Raw genomic sequence first — 21,563 nt, forward strand, 5'->3', positions numbered from 1 at the left:
AGTGCATGCTTTTATTTGCATAAACCAGCCCGCCTCCTGCCTTCCTATTTCCTGAGGTGTAGTTGCTTGTGTCTGTTAACAGGTGGCAGGCAGCACCGTTCTGCAGAAACATGAAAGACTCATGTGTGCTTGTGACAAGTAGCTGCTGTACATAGGGATTGAACCCTGCACGTCTGTGCCAGTAGTCGTTGTATGAGTGCTGCCCTGCCTGTGATTATTCTTTTGGGAGCAATTGGGTGACTTTAATGTATTAGGAGAGGATTTTAGGCGGGTGGTCTTTGAGACTTTCCAACATTGCCTCTAAGCCGCATCTGAGGGGGGCAAATGGCAGAGTCAGGATGGCCGAGTGGTCTAAGGCAGTCTCCTCTGGAGGTGTGGGTTCGATCCCCACTTCCCCCACTTCTGAAATGTCTGTAACAGAATTTTTCTTTTCATTTGATTGTAACATTCCAGGCGTCCTATAACTGCTGGCCAAGGCTTTCTGGAACAGGGAGATGGAGTTGGAGCACGCACTGCAGGCCTCATGGTTGATTTCCAGTGCTTCCTGTATTTCTTCGCTTCTTTTTTGGGAAAGTGAACTCCAGTGAAAAACCATCTTTGGACTGGGCCGGCCTTGTGGACATGCAAACGGGCGTACCGCAACATTTTGCCTTTGGAAAAAATGCATAAAGAACCCAATGTGTTGTCCTTTTAACTGGGCCTAGTGGGAATGAAGTGACATTTTTAAAATGGATGGGGAGGGTGGTGGGTTAGGAGGGGTGGGTGGGATGCGCGAGAGTATATTCCTGGCAGACTGTGGAGACATTTTAGGAAATCCAAGAGGATTTAAGTGTGGTCAAAGACTTGCCAACATAGCCTCTAAGCCGATTCAGGCAAACACCTTAGGCAGAGTCAGGATGGCCGAGTGGTCTAAGGCACTGGTTCAGATCGCAGTCTCCTCTGGAGGCGTGGGTTCGAATCCCACTTCTGACATGCCTGAAATGGGTTTTTACTTTTCATGTGATTGCATTCCACGCTTCCTATAACTGCCGGCCATGGATTTCTGGAACAGGGAGATGGAGTTGGAGCTTGCTCCACACACTCCCGTCCTCCAGCTAGGTCTGCAGTTCGTCCTGGAATGCTTCACTGCCCTTTTGGCAGGTGTACTACAGTGCTTAAATGAAAAACCGTCTTAGGACTGTGCTAGCTTTGTGGACTTGCAAATGGGCGCAGCGCGGCATTTTGTCTTTGGAAAAAATGCATAAAGAACCCAACGTCTTGTCCTTTTCACTGGGCCTAGTTGGAATGAAGTGACCTATTTGAAATGGAGGTCAGGAGGAAAGTTAGTGTGACATAGTGGGAGGCAGAAGGAGGAGTGAGTGGGGGGAAGCGAGAGGTAAAAAGGCAGGCAGAGGAGTGAACACAGTTCTTCCTCCTCGCCCTCTGCCCAACCAACCACCTGCCTGCCCCAACGGCCACGAACCGCCATTGTATATAGGCTTTGCTGGCAGAACTCTTTAGCCCTGTCATTTAGAGTGAGTCCTGTGCAGGAGTACAGGGAGATCAGGCCGGCCCATACACAGTCCTTTCAGCCTAAACAGGCTCCCCGGGACTAGTGCCCAACCTCTTGTGACCAAGAAGGCTATAGCACACTGCCTGAACCTCCTGAAGGGTTGGACACAGTGCATGCTTTTATTTGCATAAACCAGCCCGCCTCCTGCCTTCCTATTTCCTGAGGTGTAGTTGCTTGTGTCTGTTAACAGGTGGTAGGCAGCACCGTTCTGCAGAAACATGAAAGACTCATGTGTGCTTGTGACAAGTAGCTGCTGTACATAGGGATTGAACCCTGCACGTCTGTGCCAGTAGTCGTTGTATGAGTGCTGCCCTGCCTGTGATTATTCTTTTGGGAGGAATTGGGAGACTTTAATGCAATAGGTGATGATTTTAGGCGGGTGGTCTTTGAGACTTTCCAACATTGCCTCTAAGCCGCATCTGAGGGGTGCAAATGGCAGAGTCAGGATGGCCGAGTGGTCTAAGGCGCTGCGTTCAGGTCGCAGTCTCCTCTGGAGGCGTGGGTTCGAATCCCACTTCTGACATGTCTGTAACAGAATTTTTCTTTTCATTTGATTGTAACATTCCAGGCATCCTATAACTGCTGGCCAAGGCTTTCTGGAACAGGGAGATGGAGTTGGAGCACGCACTGCAGGCCTCATGGTTGATTTCCAGTGCTTCCTGTATTTCCTCGCTTCTTTTTTGGGAAAGTGAACTCCAGTGAAAAACCATCTTTGGACTGGGCCGGACTTGTGGACATGCAAACGGGCGCACCGCGACATTTTGCCTTTGGAAAAAATGCATAAAGAACCCAATGTGTTGTCCTTTTAACTGGGCCTAGTGGGAATGAAGTGACATTTTTAAAATGGATGGGGAGGGTGGTGGGTTAGGAGGGGTGGGTGGGATGCGCGAGAGTATATTCCTGGCAGACTGTGGAGACATTTTAGGAAATCCAAGAGGATTTAAGTGTGGTCAAAGACTTGCCAACATAGCCTCTAAGCCGATTCAAGCAAGCACCTAAGGCAGAGTCAGGATGGCCGAGTGGTCTAAGGCACTGGTTCAGATCGCAGTCTCCTCTGGAGGCGTGGTTTCGAATCCCACTTCTGACATGCCTGAAATGGGTTTTTACTTTTCATGTGATTGCATTCCACGCTTCCTATAACTGCAGGTCATGGATTTCTGGAACAGGGAGATGGAGTTGGAGCTTGCTCCACACACTCCCGTCCTCCAGCTAGGTCTGCAGTTCGTCCTGGAATGCTTCACTGCCCTTTTGGCAGGTGTACTACAGTGCTTAAATGAAAAACCGTCTTAGGACTGTGCTAGCTTTGTGGACTTGCAAATGGGCGCAGCGCGGCATTTTGTCTTTGGAAAAAATGCATAAAGAACCCAACGTCTTGTCCTTTTCACTGGGCCTAGTTGGAATGAAGTGACCTATTTGAAATGGAGATCAGGAGGAAAGTTAGTGTGACATAGTGGGAGGCAGATGGAGGAGTGAGTGGGGGGAAGCGAGAGGTAAAAAGGCAGGCAGAGGAGTGAACACAGTTCTTCCTCCTCGCCCTCTGCCCAACCAACCACCTGTCTGCCCAAACGGCCCCGAACGGCCATTGTATATAGGCTTTGCTGGCAGAACTCTTTAGCCCTGTCATTTAGAGTGAGTCCTGTGCAGGAGTACAGGGAGATCAGGCCGGCCCATACACAGTCCTTTCAGCCTAAACAGGCTCCCCGGGACTAGTGCCCAACCTCTTGTGACCAAGAAGGCTCTAGCACACTGCCTGAACCTCCTGAAGGGTTGGACACAGTGCATGCTTTTATTTGCATAAACCAGCCCGCCTCCTGCCTTCCTATTTCCTGAGGTGTAGTTGCTTGTGTCTGTTAACAGGTGGCAGGCAGCACCGTTCTGCAGAAACATGAAAGACTCATGTGTGCTTGTGACAAGTAGCTGCTGTACATAGGGATTGAACCCTGCACGTCTGTGCCAGTAGTCGTTGTATGAGTGCTGCCCTGCCTGTGATTATTCTTTTGGGAGGAATTGGGAGACTTTAATGCAATAGGAGAGGATTTTAGGCGGGTGGTCTTTGAGACTTTCCAACATTGCCTCTAAGCCGCATCTGAGGGGTGCAAATGGCAGAGTCAGGATGGCCGAGTGGTCTAAGACGCTGGGTTCAGGTCGCAGTCTCCTCTGGAGGCGTGGGTTCGAATCCCACTTCTGACATGTCTGTAACAGAATTTTTCTTTTCATTTGATTGTAACATTCCAGGCGTCCTATAACTGCTGGCCAAGGCTTTCTGGAACAGGGAGATGGAGTTGGAGCACGCACTGCAGGCCTCATGGTTTATTTCCAGTGCTTCCTGTATTTCCTCGCTTCTTTTTTGGGAAAGTGAACTCCAGTGAAAAACCATCTTTGGACTGGGCCGGCCTTGTGGACATGCAAACGGGCGCACCGCGACATTTTGCCTTTGGAAAAAATGCATAAAGAACCCAATGTGTTGTCCTTTTAACTGGGCCTAGTGGGAATGAAGTGACATTTTTAAAATGGATGGGGAGGGTGGTGGGTTAGGAGGGGTGGGTGGGATGCGCGAGAGTATATTCCTGGCAGACTGTGGAGACATTTTAGGAAATCCAAGAGGATTTAAGTGTGGTCAAAGACTTGCCAACATAGCCTCTAAGCCGATTCAGGCGAGCGCCTAAGGCAGAGTCAGGATGGCCGAGTGGTCTAAGGCGCTGCGTTCAGGTCGCAGTCTCCTCTGGAGGCGTGGGTTCGAATCCCACTTCTGACATGCCTGAAACGGGTTTTTACTTTTCATGTGATTGCATTCCACGCTTCCTATAACTGCCGGCCACGGACTTCTGGAACAGGGAGATGGAGTTGGAGCTTGCTCCACACACTCCCGTCCTCCAGCAAGGTCTGCAGTTCGTCCTGGAATGCTTCACTGCCCTTTTGGCAGGTGTACTACAGTGCTTAAATGAAAAACCGTCTTAGGACTGTGCTAGCTTTGTGGATTTGCAAATGGGCGCAGCGCGGCATTTTGTCTTTGGAAAAAATGCATAAAGAACCCAACGTCTTGTCCTTTTCACTGGGCCTAGTTGGAATGAAGTGACCTATTTGAAATGGAGGTCAGGAGGAAAGTTAGTGTGACATAGTGGGAGGCAGATGGAGGAGTGAGTGGGGGGAAGCGAGAGGTAAAAAGGCAGGCAGAGGAGTGAACACAGTTCTTCCTCCTCGCCCTCTGCCCAACCAACCACCTGCCTGCCCAAACGGCCACGAACGGCCATTGTATATAGGCTTTGCTGGCAGAACTCTTTAGCCCTGTCATTTAGAGTGAGTCCTGTGCAGGAGTACAGGGAGATCAGGCCGGCCCATACACAGTCCTTTCAGCCTAAACAGGCTCCCCGGGACTAGTGCCCAACCTCTTGTGACCAAGAAGGCTCTAGCACACTGCCTGAACCTCCTGAAGGGTTGGACACAGTGCATGCTTTTATTTGCATAAACCAGCCCGCCTCCTGCCTTCCTATTTCCTGAGGTGTAGTTGCTTGTGTCTGTTAACAGGTGGCAGGCAGCACCGTTCTGCAGAAACATGAAAGACTCATGTGTGCTTGTGACAAGTAGCTGCTGTACATAGGGATTGAACCCTGCACGTCTGTGCCAGTAGTCGTTGTATGAGTGCTGCCCTGCCTGTGATTATTCTTTTGGGAGGAATTGGGAGACTTTAATGCAATAGGAGAGGATTTTAGGCGGGTGGTCTTTGAGACTTTCCAACATTGCCTCTAAGCCGCATCTGAGGGGTGCAAATGGCAGAGTCAGGATGGCCGAGTGGTCTAAGGCGCTGCGTTCAGGTCGCAGTCTCCTCTGGAGGCGTGGGTTTGAATCCCACTTCTGACATGTCTGTAACAGAATTTTTCTTTTCATTTGATTGTAACATTCCAGGCGTCCTATAACTGCTGGCCAAGGCTTTCTGGAACAGGGAGATGGAGTTGGAGCACGCACTGCAGGCCTCATGGTTGATTTCCAGTGCTTCCTGTATTTCCCCGCTTCTTTTTTGGGAAAGTGAACTCCAGTGAAAAACCATCTTTGGACTGGGCCGGCCTTGTGGACATGCAAACGGGCGCACCGCGACATTTTGCCTTTGGAAAAAATGCATAAAGAACCCAATGTGTTGTCCTTTTAACTGTGCCTAGTGGGAATGAAGTGACATTTTTAAAATGGATGGGGAGGGTGGTGGGTTAGGAGGGGTGGGTGGGATGCGCGAGAGTATATTCCTGGCAGACTGTGGAGACATTTTAGGAAATCCAAGAGGATTTAAGTGTGGTCAAAGACTTGCCAACATAGCCTCTAAGCCGATTCAGGCAAGCGCCTAAGGCAGAGTCAGGATGGCCGAGTGGTCTAAGGTGCTGCGTTCAGGTCTGGGTTCGAATCCCACTTCTGACATGCCTGAAACGGGTTTTTACTTTTCATGTGATTGCATTCCACGCTTCCTATAACTGCCGGCCACGGACTTCTGGAACAGGGAGATGGAGTTGGAGCTTGCTCCACACACTCCCGTCCTCCAGCTAGGTCTGCAGTTCGTCCTGGAATGCTTCACTGCCCTTTTGGCAGGTGTACTACAGTGCTTAAATGAAAAACCGTCTTAGGACTGTGCTAGCTTTGTGGACTTGCAAATGGGCGCAGCGCGGCATTTTGTCTTTGGAAAAAATGCATAAAGAACCCAACGTCTTGTCCTTTTCACTGGGCCTAGTTGGAATGAAGTGACCTATTTGAAATGGAGGTCAGGAGGAAAGTTAGTGTGACATAGTGGGAGGCAGATAGAGGAGTGAGTGGGGGGAAGCGAGAGGTAAAAAGGCAGGCAGAGGAGTGAACACAGTTCTTCCTCCTCGCCCTCTGCCCAACCAACCACCTGCCTGCCCAAACGGCCACGAACGGCCATTGTATATAGGCTTTGCTGGCAGAACTCTTTAGCCCTGTCATTTAGAGTGAGTCCTGTGCAGGAGTACAGGGAGATCAGGCCGGCCCATACACAGTCCTTTCAGCCTAAACAGGCTCCCCTGGACTAGTGCCCAACCTCTTGTGACCAAGAAGGCTCTAGCACACTGCCTGAACCTCCTGAAGGGTTGGACACAGTGCATGCTTTTATTTGCATAAACCAGCCCGCCTCCTGCCTTCCTATTTCCTGAGGTGTAGTTGCTTGTGTCTGTTAACAGGTGGCAGGCAGCACCGTTCTGCAGAAACATGAAAGACTCATGTGTGCTTGTGACAAGTAGCTGCTGTACATAGGGATTGAACCCTGCACGTCTGTGCCAGTAGTCGTTGTATGAGTGCTGCCCTGCCTGTGATTATTCTTTTGGGAGGAATTGGGAGACTTTAATGCAATAGGAGAGGATTTTAGGCGGGTGGTCTTTGAGACTTTCCAACATTGCCTCTAAGCCGCATCTGAGGGGTGCAAATGGCAGAGTCAGGATGGCCGAGTGGTCTAAGGAGCTGCGTTCAGGTCGCAGTCTCCTCTGGAGGCGTGGGTTCGAATCCCACTTCTGACATGTCTGTAACAGAATTTTTCTTTTCATTTGATTGTAACATTCCAGGCGTCCTATAACTGCTGGCCAAGGCTTTCTGGAACAGGGAGATGGAGTTGGAGCACGCACTGCAGGCCTCATGGTTGATTTCCAGTGCTTCCTGTATTTCTTCGCTTCTTTTTTGGGAAAGTGAACTCCAGTGAAAAACCATCTTTGGACTGGGCCGGCCTTGTGGACATGCAAACGGGCGCACCGCAACATTTTGCCTTTGGAAAAAATGCATAAAGAACCCAATGTGTTGTCCTTTTAACTGGGCCTAGTGGGAATGAAGTGACATTTTTAAAATGGATGGGGAGGGTGGTGGGTTAGGAGGGGTGGGTGGGATGCGCGAGAGTATATTCCTGGCAGACTGTGGAGACATTTTAGGAAATCCAAGAGGATTTAAGTGTGGTCAAAGACTTGCCAACATAGCCTCTAAGCCGATTCAGGCAAACACCTAAGGCAGAGTCAGGATGGCCGAGTGGTCTAAGGCACTGGTTCAGATCGCAGTCTCCTCTGGAGGCGTGGGTTCGAATCCCACTTCTGACATGCCTGAAATGGGTTTTTACTTTTCATGTGATTGCATTCCACGCTTCCTATAACTGCCGGCCATGGATTTCTGGAACAGGGAGATGGAGTTGGAGCTTGCTCCACACACTCCCGTCCTCCAGCTAGGTCTGCAGTTCGTCCTGGAATGCTTCACTGCCCTTTTGGCAGGTGTACTACAGTGCTTAAATGAAAAACCGTCTTAGGACTGTGCTAGCTTTGTGGACTTGCAAATGGGCGCAGCGCGGCATTTTGTCTTTGGAAAAAATGCATAAAGAACCCAACGTCTTGTCCTTTTCACTGGGCCTAGTTGGAATGAAGTGACCTATTTGAAATGGAGATCAGGAGGAAAGTTAGTGTGACATAGTGGGAGGCAGATGGAGGAGTGAGTGGGGGGAAGCGAGAGGTAAAAAGGCAGGCAGAGGAGTGAACACAGTTCTTCCTCCTCGCCCTCTGCCCAACCAACCACCTGTCTGCCCAAACGGCCCCGAACGGCCATTGTATATAGGCTTTGCTGGCAGAACTCTTTAGCCCTGTCATTTAGAGTGAGTCCTGTGCAGGAGTACAGGGAGATCAGGCCGGCCCATACACAGTCCTTTCAGCCTAAACAGGCTCCCCGGGACTAGTGCCCAACCTCTTGTGACCAAGAAGGCTCTAGCACACTGCCTGAACCTCCTGAAGGGTTGGACACAGTGCATGCTTTTATTTGCATAAACCAGCCCGCCTCCTGCCTTCCTATTTCCTGAGGTGTAGTTGCTTGTGTCTGTTAACAGGTGGCAGGCAGCACCGTTCTGCAGAAACATGAAAGACTCATGTGTGCTTGTGACAAGTAGCTGCTGTACATAGGGATTGAACCCTGCACGTCTGTGCCAGTAGTCGTTGTATGAGTGCTGCCCTGCCTGTGATTATTCTTTTGGGAGGAATTGGGAGACTTTAATGCAATAGGAGAGGATTTTAGGCGGGTGGTCTTTGAGACTTTCCAACATTGCCTCTAAGCCGCATCTGAGGGGTGCAAATGGCAGAGTCAGGATGGCCGAGTGGTCTAAGACGCTGGGTTCAGGTCGCAGTCTCCTCTGGAGGCGTGGGTTCGAATCCCACTTCTGACATGTCTGTAACAGAATTTTTCTTTTCATTTGATTGTAACATTCCAGGCGTCCTATAACTGCTGGCCAAGGCTTTCTGGAACAGGGAGATGGAGTTGGAGCACGCACTGCAGGCCTCATGGTTTATTTCCAGTGCTTCCTGTATTTCCTCGCTTCTTTTTTGGGAAAGTGAACTCCAGTGAAAAACCATCTTTGGACTGGGCCGGCCTTGTGGACATGCAAACGGGCGCACCGCGACATTTTGCCTTTGGAAAAAATGCATAAAGAACCCAATGTGTTGTCCTTTTAACTGGGCCTAGTGGGAATGAAGTGACATTTTTAAAATGGATGGGGAGGGTGGTGGGTTAGGAGGGGTGGGTGGGATGCGCGAGAGTATATTCCTGGCAGACTGTGGAGACATTTTAGGAAATCCAAGAGGATTTAAGTGTGGTCAAAGACTTGCCAACATAGCCTCTAAGCCGATTCAGGCGAGCGCCTAAGGCAGAGTCAGGATGGCCGAGTGGTCTAAGGCGCTGCGTTCAGGTCGCAGTCTCCTCTGGAGGCGTGGGTTCGAATCCCACTTCTGACATGCCTGAAACGGGTTTTTACTTTTCATGTGATTGCATTCCACGCTTCCTATAACTGCCGGCCACGGACTTCTGGAACAGGGAGATGGAGTTGGAGCTTGCTCCACACACTCCCGTCCTCCAGCAAGGTCTGCAGTTCGTCCTGGAATGCTTCACTGCCCTTTTGGCAGGTGTACTACAGTGCTTAAATGAAAAACCGTCTTAGGACTGTGCTAGCTTTGTGGATTTGCAAATGGGCGCAGCGCGGCATTTTGTCTTTGGAAAAAATGCATAAAGAACCCAACGTCTTGTCCTTTTCACTGGGCCTAGTTGGAATGAAGTGACCTATTTGAAATGGAGGTCAGGAGGAAAGTTAGTGTGACATAGTGGGAGGCAGATGGAGGAGTGAGTGGGGGGAAGCGAGAGGTAAAAAGGCAGGCAGAGGAGTGAACACAGTTCTTCCTCCTCGCCCTCTGCCCAACCAACCACCTGCCTGCCCAAACGGCCACGAACGGCCATTGTATATAGGCTTTGCTGGCAGAACTCTTTAGCCCTGTCATTTAGAGTGAGTCCTGTGCAGGAGTACAGGGAGATCAGGCCGGCCCATACACAGTCCTTTCAGCCTAAACAGGCTCCCCGGGACTAGTGCCCAACCTCTTGTGACCAAGAAGGCTCTAGCACACTGCCTGAACCTCCTGAAGGGTTGGACACAGTGCATGCTTTTATTTGCATAAACCAGCCCGCCTCCTGCCTTCCTATTTCCTGAGGTGTAGTTGCTTGTGTCTGTTAACAGGTGGCAGGCAGCACCGTTCTGCAGAAACATGAAAGACTCATGTGTGCTTGTGACAAGTAGCTGCTGTACATAGGGATTGAACCCTGCACGTCTGTGCCAGTAGTCGTTGTATGAGTGCTGCCCTGCCTGTGATTATTCTTTTGGGAGGAATTGGGAGACTTTAATGCAATAGGAGAGGATTTTAGGCGGGTGGTCTTTGAGACTTTCCAACATTGCCTCTAAGCCGCATCTGAGGGGTGCAAATGGCAGAGTCAGGATGGCCGAGTGGTCTAAGGCGCTGCGTTCAGGTCGCAGTCTCCTCTGGAGGCGTGGGTTTGAATCCCACTTCTGACATGTCTGTAACAGAATTTTTCTTTTCATTTGATTGTAACATTCCAGGCGTCCTATAACTGCTGGCCAAGGCTTTCTGGAACAGGGAGATGGAGTTGGAGCACGCACTGCAGGCCTCATGGTTGATTTCCAGTGCTTCCTGTATTTCCCCGCTTCTTTTTTGGGAAAGTGAACTCCAGTGAAAAACCATCTTTGGACTGGGCCGGCCTTGTGGACATGCAAACGGGCGCACCGCGACATTTTGCCTTTGGAAAAAATGCATAAAGAACCCAATGTGTTGTCCTTTTAACTGTGCCTAGTGGGAATGAAGTGACATTTTTAAAATGGATGGGGAGGGTGGTGGGTTAGGAGGGGTGGGTGGGATGCGCGAGAGTATATTCCTGGCAGACTGTGGAGACATTTTAGGAAATCCAAGAGGATTTAAGTGTGGTCAAAGACTTGCCAACATAGCCTCTAAGCCGATTCAGGCAAGCGCCTAAGGCAGAGTCAGGATGGCCGAGTGGTCTAAGGTGCTGCGTTCAGGTCTGGGTTCGAATCCCACTTCTGACATGCCTGAAACGGGTTTTTACTTTTCATGTGATTGCATTCCACGCTTCCTATAACTGCCGGCCACGGACTTCTGGAACAGGGAGATGGAGTTGGAGCTTGCTCCACACACTCCCGTCCTCCAGCTAGGTCTGCAGTTCGTCCTGGAATGCTTCACTGCCCTTTTGGCAGGTGTACTACAGTGCTTAAATGAAAAACCGTCTTAGGACTGTGCTAGCTTTGTGGACTTGCAAATGGGCGCAGCGCGGCATTTTGTCTTTGGAAAAAATGCATAAAGAACCCAACGTCTTGTCCTTTTCACTGGGCCTAGTTGGAATGAAGTACCTATTTGAAATGGAGGTCAGGAGGAAAGTTAGTGTGACATAGTGGGAGGCAGATGGAGGAGTGAGTGGGGGGAAGCGAGAGGTAAAAAGGCAGGCAGAGGAGTGAACACAGTTCTTCCTCCTCGCCCTCTGCCCAACCAACCACCTGCCTGCCCAAACGGCCACGAACGGCCATTGTATATAGGCTTTGCTGGCAGAACTCTTTAGCCCTGTCATTTAGAGTGAGTCCTGTGCAGGAGTACAGGGAGATCAGGCCGGCCCATACACAGTCCTTTCAGCCTAAACAGGCTCCCCTGGACTAGTGCCCAACCTCTTGTGACCAAGAAGGCTCTAGCACACTGCCTGAACCTCCTGAAGGGTTGGACACAGTGCATGCTTTTATTTGCATAAACCAGCCCGCCTCCTGCCTTCCTATTTCCTGAGGTGTAGTTGCTTGTGTCTGTTAACAGGTGGCAGGCAGCACCGTTCTGCAGAAACATGAAAGACTCATGTGTGCTTGTGACAAGTAGCTGCTGTACATAGGGATTGAACCCTGCACGTCTGTGCCAGTAGTCGTTGTATGAGTGCTGCCCTGCCTGTGATTATTCTTTTGGGAGGAATTGGGAGACTTTAATGCAATAGGAGAGGATTTTAGGCGGGTGGTCTTTGAGACTTTCCAACATTGCCTCTAAGCCGCATCTGAGGGGTGCAAATGGCAGAGTCAGGATGGCCGAGTGGTCTAAGGAGCTGCGTTCAGGTCGCAGTCTCCTCTGGAGGCGTGGGTTCGAATCCCACTTCTGACATGTCTGTAACAGAATTTTTCTTTTCATTTGATTGTAACATTCCAGGCGTCCTATAACTGCTGGCCAAGGCTTTCTGGAACAGGGAGATGGAGTTGGAGCACGCACTGCAGGCCTCATGGTTGATTTCCAGTGCTTCCTGTATTTCTTCGCTTCTTTTTTGGGAAAGTGAACTCCAGTGAAAAACCATCTTTGGACTGGGCCGGCCTTGTGGACATGCAAACGGGCGCACCGCAACATTTTGCCTTTGGAAAAAATGCATAAAGAACCCAATGTGTTGTCCTTTTAACTGGGCCTAGTGGGAATGAAGTGACATTTTTAAAATGGATGGGGAGGGTGGTGGGTTAGGAGGGGTGGGTGGGATGCGCGAGAGTATATTCCTGGCAGACTGTGGAGACATTTTAGGAAATCCAAGAGGATTTAAGTGTGGTCAAAGACTTGCCAACATAGCCTCTAAGCCGATTCAGGCAAACACCTAAGGCAGAGTCAGGATGGCCGAGTGGTCTAAGGCACTGGTTCAGATCGCAGTCTCCTCTGGAGGCGTGGGTTCGAATCCCACTTCTGACATGCCTGAAATGGGTTTTTACTTTTCATGTGATTGCATTCCACGCTTCCTATAACTGCCGGCCATGGATTTCTGGAACAGGGAGATGGAGTTGGAGCTTGCTCCACACACTCCCGTCCTCCAGCTAGGTCTGCAGTTCGTCCTGGAATGCTTCACTGCCCTTTTGGCAGGTGTACTACAGTGCTTAAATGAAAAACCGTCTTAGGACTGTGCTAGCTTTGTGGACTTGCAAATGGGCGCAGCGCGGCATTTTGTCTTTGGAAAAAATGCATAAAGAACCCAACGTCTTGTCCTTTTCACTGGGCCTAGTTGGAATGAAGTGACCTATTTGAAATGGAGGTCAGGAGGAAAGTTAGTGTGACATAGTGGGAGGCAGAAGGAGGAGTGAGTGGGGGGAAGCGAGAGGTAAAAAGGCAGGCAGAGGAGTGAACACAGTTCTTCCTCCTCGCCCTCTGCCCAACCAACCACCTGCCTGCCCCAACGGCCACGAACCGCCATTGTATATAGGCTTTGCTGGCAGAACTCTTTAGCCCTGTCATTTAGAGTGAGTCCTGTGCAGGAGTACAGGGAGATCAGGCCGGCCCATACACAGTCCTTTCAGCCTAAACAGGCTCCCCGGGACTAGTGCCCAACCTCTTGTGACCAAGAAGGCTATAGCACACTGCCTGAACCTCCTGAAGGGTTGGACACAGTGCATGCTTTTATTTGCATAAACCAGCCCGCCTCCTGCCTTCCTATTTCCTGAGGTGTAGTTGCTTGTGTCTGTTAACAGGTGGCAGGCAGCACCGTTCTGCAGAAACATGAAAGACTCATGTGTGCTTGTGACAAGTAGCTGCTGTACATAGGGATTGAACCCTGCACGTCTGTGCCAGTAGTCGTTGTATGAGTGCTGCCCTGCCTGCGATTATTCTTTTGGGAGGAATTGGGAGACTTTAATGCAATAGGTGATGATTTTAGGCGGGTGGTCTTTGAGACTTTCCAACATTGCCTCTAAGCCGCATCTGAGGGGTGCAAATGGCAGAGTTAGGATGGCCGAGTGGTCTAAGGCGCTGCGTTCAGGTCGCTGGCGTGGGTTCGAATCCCACTTCTGACATATCTGTAACCGAATTTTTCTTTTCATTTGATTGTAACATTCCAGGCGTCCTATAACTGCTGGCCAAGGCTTTCTGGAACAGGGAGATGGAGTTGGAGCACGCACTGCAGGCCTCATGGTTGATTTCCAGTGCTTCCTGTATTTCCTCGCTTCTTTTTTGGGAAAGTGAACTCCAGTGAAAAACCATCTTTGGACTGGGCCGGCCTTGTGGACATGCAAACGGGCGCACCGCGACATTTTGCCTTTGGAAAAAATGCATAAAGAACCCAATGTGTTGTCCTTTTAACTGGGCCTAGTGGGAATGAAGTGACATTTTTAAAATGGATGGGGAGGGTGGTGGGTTAGGAGGGGTGGGTGGGATGCGCGAGATTATATTCCTGGCAGACTGTGGAGACATTTTAGGAAATCCAAGAGGATTTAAGTGTGGTCAAAGACTTGCCAACATAGCCTCTAAGCCGATTCAGGCAAGCACCTAAGGCAGAGTCAGGATGGCCGAGTGGTCTAAGGCACTGGTTCAGGTCGCAGTCTCCTCTGGAGGCGTGGGTTCGAATCTCACTTATGACATGCCAGAAATGGGTTTTTACTTTTCATGTGATTGCATTCCACGCTTCCTATAACTGCCGGCCACGGATTTCTGAAACAGGGAGATGGAGTTGGAGCTTGCTCCAAACACTCCCGTCCTCCAGCTAGGTCTGCAGTTCGTCCTGGAATGCTTCACTGCTCTTTTGGCAGGTGTACTACAGTGCTTAAATGAAAAACCGTCTTAGGACTGTGCTAGCTTTGTGGACTTGCAAATGGGCGCAGCGCGGCATTTTGTCTTTGGAAAAAATGCATAAAGAACCCAACGTCTTGTCCTTTTCACTGGGCCTAGTTGGAATGAAGTGACCTATTTGAAATGGAGGTCAGGAGGAAAGTTAGTGTGACATAGTGGGAGGCAGATGGAGGAGTGAGTGGGGGGAAGCGAGAGGTAAAAAGGCAGGCAGAGGAGTGAACACAGTTCTTCCTCCTCGCCCTCTGCCCAACCAACCACCTGCCTGCCCAAACGGCCACGAACGGCCATTGTATATAGGCTTTGCTGGCAGAACTCTTTAGCCCTGTCATTTAGAGTGAGTCCTGTGCAGGAGTACAGGAAGATCAGGCCGGCCCATACACAGTCCTTTCAGCCTAAACAGGCTCCCCTGGACTAGTGCCCAACCTCTTGTGACCAAGAAGGCTCTAGCACACTGCCTGAACCTCCTGAAGGGTTGGACACAGTGCATGCTTTTATTTGCATAAACCAGCCCGCCTCCTGCCTTCCTATTTCCTGAGGTGTAGTTGCTTGTGTCTGTTAACAGGTGGCAGGCAGCACCGTTCTGCAGAAACATGAAAGACTCATGTGTGCTTGTGACAAGTAGCTGCTGTACATAGGGATTGAACCCTGCACGTCTGTGCCAGTAGTCGTTGTATGAGTGCTGCCCTGCCTGTGATTATTCTTTTGGGAGGAATTGGGAGACTTTAATGCAATAGGAGAGGATTTTAGGCGGGTGGTCTTTGAGACTTTCCAACATTGCCTCTAAGCCGCATCTGAGGGGTGCAAATGGCAGAGTCAGGATGGCCGAGTGGTCTAAGGAGCTGCGTTCAGGTCGCAGTCTCCTCTGGAGGCGTGGGTTCGAATCCCACTTCTGACATGTCTGTAACAGAATTTTTCTTTTCATTTGATTGTAACATTCCAGGCGTCCTATAACTGCTGGCCAAGGCTTTCTGGAACAGGGAGATGGAGTTGGAGCACGCACTGCAGGCCTCATGGTTGATTTCCAGTGCTTCCTGTATTTCTTCGCTTCTTTTTGGGAAAGTGAACTCCAGTGAAAAACCATCTTTGGACTGGGCCGGCCTTGTGGACATGCAAACGGGCGCACCGCAACATTTTGCCTTTGGAAAAAATGCATAAAGAACCCAATGTGTTGTCCTTTTAACTGGGCCTAGTGGGAATGAAGTGACATTTTTAAAATGGATGGGGAGGGTGGTGGGTTAGGAGGGGTGGGTGGGATGCGCGAGAGTATATTCCTGGCAGACTGTGGAGACATTTTAGGAAATCCAAGAGGATTTAAGTGTGGTCAAAGACTTGCCAACATAGCCTCTAAGCCGATTCAGGCAAACACCTAAGGCAGAGTCAGGATGGCCGAGTGGTCTAAGGCACTGGTTCAGATCGCAGTCTCCTCTGGAGGCGTGGGTTCGAATCCCACTTCTGACATGCCTGAAATGGGTTTTTACTTTTCATGTGATTGCATTCCACGCTTCCTATAACTGCCGGCCATGGATTTCCGGAACAGGGAGATGGAGTTGGAGCTTGCTCCACACACTCCCGTCCTCCAGCTAGGTCTGCAGTTCGTCCTGGAATGCTTCACTGCCCTTTTGTCAGGTGTACTACAGTGCTTAAATGAAAAACCGTCTTAGGACTGTGCTAGCTTTGTGGACTTGCAAATGGGCGCAGCGCGGCATTTTGTCTTTGGAAAAAATGCATAAAGAACCCAACGTCTTGTCCTTTTCACTGGGCCTAGTTGGAATGAAGTGACCTATTTGAAATGGAGGTCAGGAGGAAAGTTAGTGTGACATAGTGGGAGGCAGATGGAGGAGTGAGTGGGGGGAAGCGAGAGGTAAAAAGGCAGGCAGAGGAGTGAACACAGTTCTTCCTCCTCGCCCTCTGCCCAACCAACCACCTGCCTGCCCCAACGGCCACGAACCGCCATTGTATATAGGCTTTGCTGGCAGAACTCTTTAGCCCTGTCATTTAGAGTGAGTCCTGTGCAGGAGTACAGGGAGATCAGGCCGGCCCATACACAGTCCTTTCAGCCTAAACAGGCTCCCCGGGACTAGTGCCCAACCTCTTGTGACCAAGAAGGCTATAGCACACTGCCTGAACCTCCTGAAGGGTTGGACACAGTGCATGCTTTTATTTGCATAAACCAGCCCGCCTCCTGCCTTCCTATTTCCTGATGTGTAGTTGCTTGTGTCTGTTAACAGGTGGCAGGCAGCACCGTTCTGCAGAAACATGAAAGACTCATGTGTGCTTGTGACAAGTAGCTGCTGTACATAGGGATTGAACCCTGCACGTCTGTGCCAGTAGTCGTTGTATGAGTGCTGCCCTGCCTGTGATTATTCTTTTGGGAGGAATTGGGAGACTTTAATGCAATAGGTGATGATTTTAGGCGGGTGGTCTTTGAGACTTTCCAACATTGCCTCTAAGCCGCATCTGAGGGGTGCAAACGGCAGAGTTAGGATGGCCGAGTGGTCTAAGGCGCTGCGTTCAGGTCGCAGTCTCCTCTGGAGGCGTGGGTTCGAATCCCACTTCTGACATATCTGTAACCGAATTTTTCTTTTCATTTGATTGTAACATTCCAGGCGTCCTATAACTGCTGGCCAAGGCTTTCTGGAACAGGGAGATGGAGTTGGAGCACGCACTGCAGGCCTCATGGTTGATTTCCAGTGCTTCCTGTATTTCCTCGCTTCTTTTTTGGGAAAGTGAACTCCAGTGAAAAACCATCTTTGGACTGGGCCGGCCTTGTGGACATGCAAACGGGCGCACCGCGACATTTTGCCTTTGGAAAAAATGCATAAAGAACCCAATGTGTTGTCCTTTTAACTGGGCCTAGTGGGAATGAAGTGACATTTTTAAAATGGATGGGGAGGGTGGTGGGTTAGGAGGGGTGGGTGGGATGCGCGAGATTATATTCCTGGCAGACTGTGGAGACATTTTAGGAAATCCAAGAGGATTTAAGTGTGGTCAAAGACTTGCCAACATAGCCTCTAAGCCGATTCAGGCAAGCACCTAAGGCAGAGTCAGGATGGCCGAGTGGTCTAAGGCACTGGTTCAGGTCGCAGTCTCCTCTGGAGGCGTGGGTTCGAATCTCACTTCTGACATGCCTGAAACGGGTTTTTACTTTTCATGTGATTGCATTCCACGCTTCCTATAACTGCCGGCCATGGATTTCTGGAACAGGGAGATGGAGTTGGAGCTTGCTCCACACACTCCCGTCCTCCAGCTAGGTCTGCAGTTCGTCCTGGAATGCTTCACTGCCCTTTTGGCAGGTGTACTACAGTGCTTAAATGAAAAACCATCTTAGGACTGTGCTAGCTTTGTGGACTTGCAAATGGGCGCAGCGCGGCATTTTGTCTTTGGAAAAAATGCACAAAGAACCCAACGTCTTGTCCTTTTCACTGGGCCTAGTTGGAATGAAGTGACCTATTTGAAATGGAGGTCAGGAGGAAAGTTAGTGTGACATATTGGGAGGCAGAAGGAGGAGTGAGTGGGGGGAAGCGAGAGGTAAAAAGGCAGGCAGAGGAGTGAACACAGTTCTTCCTCCTCGCCCTCTGCCCAACCAACCACCTGCCTGCCCCAACGGCCACGAACGGCCATTGTATATAGGCTTTGCTGGCAGAACTCTTTAGCCCTGTCATTTAGAGTGAGTCCTGTGCAGGAGTACAGGGAGATCAGGCCGGCCCATACACAGTCCTTTCAGCCTAAACAGGCTCCCCGGGACTAGTGCCCAACCTCTTGTGACCAAGAAGGCTATAGCACACTGCCTGAACCTCCTGAAGGGTTGGACACAGTGCATGCTTTTATTTGCATAAACCAGCCCGCCTCCTGCCTTCCTATTTCCTGAGGTGTAGTTGCTTGTGTCTGTTAACAGGTGGTAGGCAGCACCTTTCTGCAGAAACATGAAAGACTCATGTGTGCTTGTGACAAGTAGCTGCTGTACATAGGGATTGAACCCTGCACGTCTGTGCCAGTAGTCGTTGTATGAGTGCTGCCCTGCCTGTGATTATTCTTTTGGGAGGAATTGGGAGACTTTAATGCAATAGGTGATGATTTTAGGCGGGTGGTCTTTGAGACTTTCCAACATTGCCTCTAAGCCGCATCTGAGGGGTGCAAATGGCAGAGTCAGGATGGCCGAGTGGTCTAAGGCGCTGCGTTCAGGTCGCAGTCTCCTCTGGAGGTGTGGGTTCGAATCCCACTTCTGACATGTCTGTAACAGAATTTTTCTTTTCATTTGATTGTAACATTCCAGGCGTCCTATAACTGCTGGCCAAGGCTTTCTGGAACAGGGAGATGGAGTTGGAGCACGCACTGCAGGCCTCATGGTTGATTTCCAGTGCTTCCTGTATTTCCTCGCTTCTTTTTTGGGAAAGTGAACTCCAGTGAAAAACCATCTTTGGACTGGGCCGGCCTTGTGGACATGCAAACGGGCGCACCGCGACATTTTGCCTTTGGAAAAAATGCATAAAGAACCCAATGTGTTGTCCTTTTAACTGGGCCTAGTGGGAATGAAGTGACATTTTTAAAATGGATGGGGAGGGTGGTGGGTTAGGAGGGGTGGGTGGGATGCGCGAGAGTATATTCCTGGCAGACTGTGGAGACATTTTAGGAAATCCAAGAGGATTTAAGTGTGGTCAAAGACTTGCCAACATAGCCTCTAAGCCGATTCAGGCGAGCGCCTAAGGCAGAGTCAGGATGGCCGAGTGGTCTAAGGTGCTGCGTTCAGGTCTGGGTTCGAATCCCACTTCTGACATGCCTGAAACGGGTTTTTACTTTTCATGTGATTGCATTCCACGCTTCCTATAACTGCCGGCCACGGACTTCTGGAACAGGGAGATGGAGTTGGAGCTTGCTCCACACACTCCCGTCCTCCAGCTAGGTCTGCAGTTCGTCCTGGAATGCTTCACTGCCCTTTTGGCAGGTGTACTACAGTGCTTAAATGAAAAACCGTCTTAGGACTGTGCTAGCTTTGTGGACTTGCAAATGGGCGCAGCGCGGCATTTTGTCTTTGGAAAAAATGCATAAAGAACCCAACGTCTTGTCCTTTTCACTGGGCCTAGTTGGAATGAAGTGACCTATTTGAAATGGAGGTCAGGAGGAAAGTTAGTGTGACATAGTGGGAGGCAGATGGAGGAGTGAGTGGGGGGAAGCGAGAGGTAAAAAGGCAGGCAGAGGAGTGAACACAGTTCTTCCTCCTCGCCCTCTGCCCAACCAACCACCTGCCTGCCCAAACGGCCACGAACGGCCATTGTATATAGGCTTTGCTGGCAGAACTCTTTAGCCCTGTAATTTAGAGTGAGTCCTGTGCAGGAGTACAGGGAGATCAGGCCGGCCCATACACAGTCCTTTCAGCCTAAACAGGCTCCCCGGCACTAGTGCCCAACCTCTTGTGACCAAGAAGGCTCTAGCACACTGCCTGAACCTCCTGAAGGGTTGGACACAGTGCATGCTTTTATTTGCATAAACCAGCCCGCCTCCTGCCTTCCTATTTCCTGAGGTGTAGTTGCTTCTGTCTGTTAACAGGTGGCAGGCAGCACCGTTCTGCAGAAACATGAAAGACTCATGTGTGCTTGTGACAAGTAGCTGCTGTACATAGGGATTGAACCCTGCACGTCTGTGCCAGTAGTCGTTGTATGAGTGCTGCCCTGCCTGTGATTATTCTTTTGGGAGGAATTGGGAGACTTTAATGCAATAGGAGAGGATTTTAGGCGGGTGGTCTTTGAGACTTTCCAACATTGCCTCTAAGCCGCATCTGAGGGGTGCAAATGGCAGAGTCAGGATGGCCGAGTGGTCTAAGGAACTGTGTTCAGGTCGCAGTCTCCTCTGGAGGCGTGGATTCGAATCCCACTTCTGACATGTCTGTAACAGAATTTTTCTTTTCATTTGATTGTAACATTCCAGGCGTCCTATAACTGCTGGCCAAGGCTTTCTGGAACAGGGAGATGGAGTTGGAGCACGCACTGCAGGCCTCATGGTTGATTTCCAGTGCTTCCTGTATTTCTTCGCTTCTTTTTTGGGAAAGTGAACTCCAGTGAAAAACCATCTTTGGACTGGGCCGGCCTTGTGGACATGCAAACGGGCGCACCGCAACATTTTGCCTTTGGAAAAAATGCATAAAGAACCCAATGTGTTGTCCTTTTAACTGGGCCTAGTGGGAATGAAGTGACATTTTTAAAATGGATGGGGAGGGTGGTGGGTTAGGAGGGGTGGGTGGGATGCGCGAGAGTATATTCCTGGCAGACTGTGGAGACATTTTAGGAAATCCAAGAGGATTTAAGTGTGGTCAAAGACTTGCCAACATAGCCTCTAAGCCGATTCAGGCAAACACCTAAGGCAGAGTCAGGATGGCCGAGTGGTCTAAGGCACTGGTTCAGATCGCAGTCTCCTCTGGAGGCGTGGGTTCGAATCCCACTTCTGACATGCCTGAAATGGGTTTTTACTTTTCATGTGATTGCATTCCACGCTTCCTATAACTGCCGGCCATGGATTTCTGGAACAGGGAGATGGAGTTGGAGCTTGCTCCACACACTCCCGTCCTCCAGCTAGGTCTGCAGTTCGTCCTGGAATGCTTCACTGCCCTTTTGGCAGATGTACTACAGTGCTTAAATGAAAAACCGTCTTAGGACTGTGCTAGCTTTGTGGACTTGCAAATGGGCGCAGCGCGGCATTTTGTCTTTGGAAAAAATGCATAAAGAACCCAACGTCTTGTCCTTTTCACTGGGCCTAGTTGGAATGAAGTGACCTATTTGAAATGGAGGTCAGGAGGAAAGTTAGTGTGACATAGTGGGAGGCAGAAGGAGGAGTGAGTGGGGGGAAGCGAGAGGTAAAAAGGCAGGCATAGGAGTGAACACAGTTCTTCCTCCTCGCCCTCTGCCCAACCAACCACCTGCCTGCCCCAACGGCCACGAACCGCCATTGTATATAGGCTTTGCTGGCAGAACTCTTTAGCCCTGTCATTTAGAGTGAGTCCTGTGCAGGAGTACAGGGAGATCAGGCCGGCCCATACACAGTCCTTTCAGCCTAAACAGGCTCCCCGGGACTAGTGCCCAACCTCTTGTGACCAAGAAGGCTAT

The 21,563-nt window shown here is 50.2% G+C and overlaps 21 non-coding genes across 21 annotated transcripts; all 21 read left to right on the plus strand.

The window, feature by feature from the left end:
* The first annotated feature begins 890 nt into the window (after positions 1-890).
* On the plus strand, positions 891-972 carry TRNAL-CAG (transfer RNA leucine (anticodon CAG)). Its single transcript has one exon. It is a non-coding gene; the product is annotated as a tRNA-Leu (tRNA).
* Positions 973-1,992: 1,020 nt separating this feature from the next.
* TRNAL-CAG (transfer RNA leucine (anticodon CAG)) lies at positions 1,993-2,075 on the plus strand. Its single transcript has one exon. It is a non-coding gene; the product is annotated as a tRNA-Leu (tRNA).
* Positions 2,076-2,557: 482 nt separating this feature from the next.
* Positions 2,558-2,639, plus strand: TRNAL-CAG (transfer RNA leucine (anticodon CAG)). Its single transcript has one exon. It is a non-coding gene; the product is annotated as a tRNA-Leu (tRNA).
* A 1,020-nt stretch (positions 2,640-3,659) lies between these two features.
* Positions 3,660-3,742, plus strand: TRNAL-CAG (transfer RNA leucine (anticodon CAG)). Its single transcript has one exon. It is a non-coding gene; the product is annotated as a tRNA-Leu (tRNA).
* Positions 3,743-4,224: 482 nt separating this feature from the next.
* Positions 4,225-4,307, plus strand: TRNAL-CAG (transfer RNA leucine (anticodon CAG)). Its single transcript has one exon. It is a non-coding gene; the product is annotated as a tRNA-Leu (tRNA).
* A 1,020-nt stretch (positions 4,308-5,327) lies between these two features.
* TRNAL-CAG (transfer RNA leucine (anticodon CAG)) lies at positions 5,328-5,410 on the plus strand. The gene has a single exon. It is a non-coding gene; the product is annotated as a tRNA-Leu (tRNA).
* A 1,566-nt stretch (positions 5,411-6,976) lies between these two features.
* On the plus strand, positions 6,977-7,059 carry TRNAL-CAG (transfer RNA leucine (anticodon CAG)). The gene has a single exon. It is a non-coding gene; the product is annotated as a tRNA-Leu (tRNA).
* Positions 7,060-7,541: 482 nt separating this feature from the next.
* Positions 7,542-7,623, plus strand: TRNAL-CAG (transfer RNA leucine (anticodon CAG)). Its single transcript has one exon. It is a non-coding gene; the product is annotated as a tRNA-Leu (tRNA).
* Positions 7,624-8,643: 1,020 nt separating this feature from the next.
* TRNAL-CAG (transfer RNA leucine (anticodon CAG)) lies at positions 8,644-8,726 on the plus strand. Its single transcript has one exon. It is a non-coding gene; the product is annotated as a tRNA-Leu (tRNA).
* Positions 8,727-9,208: 482 nt separating this feature from the next.
* TRNAL-CAG (transfer RNA leucine (anticodon CAG)) lies at positions 9,209-9,291 on the plus strand. The gene has a single exon. It is a non-coding gene; the product is annotated as a tRNA-Leu (tRNA).
* A 1,020-nt stretch (positions 9,292-10,311) lies between these two features.
* TRNAL-CAG (transfer RNA leucine (anticodon CAG)) lies at positions 10,312-10,394 on the plus strand. Its single transcript has one exon. It is a non-coding gene; the product is annotated as a tRNA-Leu (tRNA).
* Positions 10,395-11,959: 1,565 nt separating this feature from the next.
* TRNAL-CAG (transfer RNA leucine (anticodon CAG)) lies at positions 11,960-12,042 on the plus strand. The gene has a single exon. It is a non-coding gene; the product is annotated as a tRNA-Leu (tRNA).
* Positions 12,043-12,524: 482 nt separating this feature from the next.
* On the plus strand, positions 12,525-12,606 carry TRNAL-CAG (transfer RNA leucine (anticodon CAG)). Its single transcript has one exon. It is a non-coding gene; the product is annotated as a tRNA-Leu (tRNA).
* A 1,020-nt stretch (positions 12,607-13,626) lies between these two features.
* TRNAL-CAG (transfer RNA leucine (anticodon CAG)) lies at positions 13,627-13,697 on the plus strand. The gene has a single exon. It is a non-coding gene; the product is annotated as a tRNA-Leu (tRNA).
* A 1,584-nt stretch (positions 13,698-15,281) lies between these two features.
* TRNAL-CAG (transfer RNA leucine (anticodon CAG)) lies at positions 15,282-15,364 on the plus strand. Its single transcript has one exon. It is a non-coding gene; the product is annotated as a tRNA-Leu (tRNA).
* A 481-nt stretch (positions 15,365-15,845) lies between these two features.
* TRNAL-CAG (transfer RNA leucine (anticodon CAG)) lies at positions 15,846-15,927 on the plus strand. Its single transcript has one exon. It is a non-coding gene; the product is annotated as a tRNA-Leu (tRNA).
* A 1,020-nt stretch (positions 15,928-16,947) lies between these two features.
* On the plus strand, positions 16,948-17,030 carry TRNAL-CAG (transfer RNA leucine (anticodon CAG)). The gene has a single exon. It is a non-coding gene; the product is annotated as a tRNA-Leu (tRNA).
* Positions 17,031-17,512: 482 nt separating this feature from the next.
* On the plus strand, positions 17,513-17,594 carry TRNAL-CAG (transfer RNA leucine (anticodon CAG)). The gene has a single exon. It is a non-coding gene; the product is annotated as a tRNA-Leu (tRNA).
* A 1,020-nt stretch (positions 17,595-18,614) lies between these two features.
* Positions 18,615-18,697, plus strand: TRNAL-CAG (transfer RNA leucine (anticodon CAG)). The gene has a single exon. It is a non-coding gene; the product is annotated as a tRNA-Leu (tRNA).
* Positions 18,698-20,263: 1,566 nt separating this feature from the next.
* Positions 20,264-20,346, plus strand: TRNAL-CAG (transfer RNA leucine (anticodon CAG)). The gene has a single exon. It is a non-coding gene; the product is annotated as a tRNA-Leu (tRNA).
* Positions 20,347-20,828: 482 nt separating this feature from the next.
* On the plus strand, positions 20,829-20,910 carry TRNAL-CAG (transfer RNA leucine (anticodon CAG)). Its single transcript has one exon. It is a non-coding gene; the product is annotated as a tRNA-Leu (tRNA).
* Positions 20,911-21,563: the final 653 nt, after the last annotated feature.

This window comes from Ambystoma mexicanum, chromosome 11, assembly GCF_040938575.1.
Source record: "Ambystoma mexicanum isolate Mex_15411 chromosome 11, UKY_AmexF1_1, whole genome shotgun sequence".
NCBI lineage: Eukaryota > Metazoa > Chordata > Amphibia > Caudata > Ambystomatidae > Ambystoma > Ambystoma mexicanum.